The sequence below is a fragment of the Microtus ochrogaster genome, chromosome 1, assembly GCF_000317375.1.
Source record: "Microtus ochrogaster isolate Prairie Vole_2 chromosome 1, MicOch1.0, whole genome shotgun sequence".
NCBI lineage: Eukaryota > Metazoa > Chordata > Mammalia > Rodentia > Cricetidae > Microtus > Microtus ochrogaster.
Genome location: NC_022009.1, coordinates 38,155,212 through 38,158,173, shown reverse-complemented (window position 1 = coordinate 38,158,173; position 2,962 = coordinate 38,155,212).

The window sequence follows — 2,962 nt, the reverse complement described above, 5'->3', positions numbered from 1 at the left end:
TGTAGACCAGGCTGGTCTCGAACTCACAGAGATCCGCCTGCCTCTGCCTCCCGAGTGCTGGGATTAAAGGCGTGCACCACCACCGCCCGGCAACTCCCCACTTTTTTATTATAAGATGGGAATGTTGTAATTGGCTGGCCTGGTCTGTCACAAGCTCCGCCCACTCCCAGCCTCCCCCCCCCCTTCCACCAAGATAAGCAACCTCTGTCTCTTTCTGTCTGTCTGTCTCTTCTCTTCTCCACCCTCCTCTTCCCCCTTTCTTTTTCCCCTTCATAACCCACTAAGTAAACTCTATGCCCAAACTCTCTCTGCATGGCTTATCTGTCTGTCTCCCATGGAGGCCTCAGGCCACCCGCCATGAGGCCTCAGATGACCTGCCTCCTCTCCGCGTAGGTCTGGTCCCCCACTTGTCTTTATAAATGATAGCAATGAAGCCAGGCGGTGGTGGTATACACCTTTAATCCCAGCACTCGGGAGGCAGAGGCAGGTGGATCTCTGTGAGTTCGAGGCCACCCTGGTCTACAAGAGCTAGTTCCAGGACCGGAACCAAAAATGCTACGGAGAAACCCTGTCTCGAAAAAAAAAAAAAAATGAAAGCAATGGGGATGAATGAAGAAGAAAAACAGGACAACAACTGAGCAGCTCCGATGAATCTTAACATCCCCTCATTTTAAAAAGTTAATTTTTGTTTCTATCGTAAGAATGTCTAATAGGCAGTGGGACCAGGAGTCAAATCCAGGTCAGTCTAAAACAGAGACCAAAATCGACCTGATCAGATGACGAGATTCATTCATCCATTCTCTCTCTCTCTCATTGACTTTAGTTAGGATTTTTGTTTTTGTTTTAGAGACAAGGTCCCTCTGCAGCCCTGGCTGCCCTGGACCTCACTATATAGACCAGGCTGGACACTAGGTCCAGCTTTGACTTTTAAGGCCTGTCTATTCACTTACCTGCAAAACGGGGTTAGTGTGCACAAGCAGTTACTGTTTTTCTTTGGTCACTGGAAGCTCTGGGAAAGAGCCGCCTCTCATCTCCCTTTGTGTTGTCGACTGAATCCTGCTTCCTAGATTGTAGGGCTGAAGTCCCCATTTCCAAGGTGTCAGTAGGGGATGCTTTTAGCTCCTCACGCCTGCCTGCGTCTGCTTGGCGGTCCCCTCATCAAGGCCACAGCAACCCTTTCTACTCCCAGCCACTGAAACTCCCCACCTCTGAAGTGCTCACTGTCCTGCTGGCCCCCCTTTGCTGCTGGACACAGTCGCAGGGGCCTGGCTGGCTCACTGTGTTCCGAGGTCTCGGAGGTGAGGATCCAAAGGTGAGTTACTGGAGGCACCCAGAATACAGCCTGCCACGAGTTCAGGGCTTACAGCAAACTACCCGCCGTTGTCATTCCATGTAAGCCTTTTTGGCAAAGACTTTACAGCGAGCTGTGTCCCCAGCCTTGTAACACAATTTATTTAGTTAGCTTTTCTGAGACAAGGTCTCATCTAGGCCAGGCTGGTCTTTGAATTACTGATCCTCCTGCCTCTGTCTCCTCAGCACCCGGATTATAAGCATAGGAAGCCATGCCTGTCTGTTTAATTCAATTAATTTAAATTGAATATGTAATTCAATTAATATATATTTTTACTAAGCACCTACTATGTGACAGTAGTTACTATTTCAAGTTTGAAGGCTTAGACAATAGATAGTTAAGTCCTTGCCGTCAAACAATTTAAATATTGGCTATCAGCTCGAAAACTAACGAACTTAGTTATTCTCTTTAGTTCTCTTTCTTTCTTCCTTTCTTTTTTTCTTTCTCTCTGTGCTGAGGATCAAACTCAGGGCTTCACACATTCACGGCAGCATTTTCCCAGCTGGCTATTTCTCCACTCCCTCCCTCCCTTTAACGTTTCTTTTTAATATTTATTTACTTATTATTTTAATTTTTATGTGCATTGGTGCTTTGCCAGCATGTATATCTGTGTGAGGGAGTCAGATCCCATGGAGCTGGAGTTACAGACAGTTGTGAGCTGCCATGTGCAACAGAACCTGGGTCCTCTGGAAGAGCAGTCAGTCTCTTAACCACTGAACCACCTCTCCAACCCTTTCTTTTTAATTTTTAAGGCAGGTTCTTGTTCTAGGCTGTCCTGGAACTCAATTCAGGTTGGCCTCAAACATGTGGTAATTCCCTTCAGCCTTTCTAGAGTTGGCATTACAGCTAGTTACCTCCAACTTAGATACAAAGATGGCAAAGCTGACTGAAGGCTAGGTCAAGAAAGGCATATAGGTGATTTTAAGTCAACTGGCTTCAAACTGATGCTCTGAGGAGGGGTTACCCTCATGACCATAGAAACCTTATGATCGAAAGCAGAAAGATATTTTGGGAACTGACAACTGCATAAAGGCAAAGGCTGGAGCTGGGCCAGTTGTGAAATGGCAGGAAATGAAGTCACAAGAAGAACCTGGGATCATGGGATATTAGTACCACCCCTTATTCCGGAGGGATGCAGATGGTTTTGCATTGGAGACTGTGATATGAAGTTTTTGAAATAGTGGTGAAGTTAGCACAAGCATGTGGGTGTCACTGATGCCAATGAACACACTTTTTGAAATGGGTATAAACCAGGTGGTAGTGGCGTACGCCTTTAATCCCAGTACTTGGGAGGCAGAGGTGGGAGGATTTCAGTGAGTATGAGGCCAGCCTGATCTACAAAGTGAGTTCCAGGACAGCCAAGACTGTTATGCAGAGAAAACCTATCTTGAAAAACAAAACAAAACATATTGTGAACTGGGCGGCAGTAATGCATGACTTTAATCCCAGCACTCTGGAGGCAGAGGCAAGCTAATCTCTGAGTCTGAGGCCAGTCTGGTCTACATAGTGAGTTCTAGAACAGCCTGGGCTACACAAAGAAACCCTGTCTTAAAAAAAATAAATGTGTGTGTGTGTGTGAGAGAGACAGAGAGAGAGACAGACAGAGAGAGA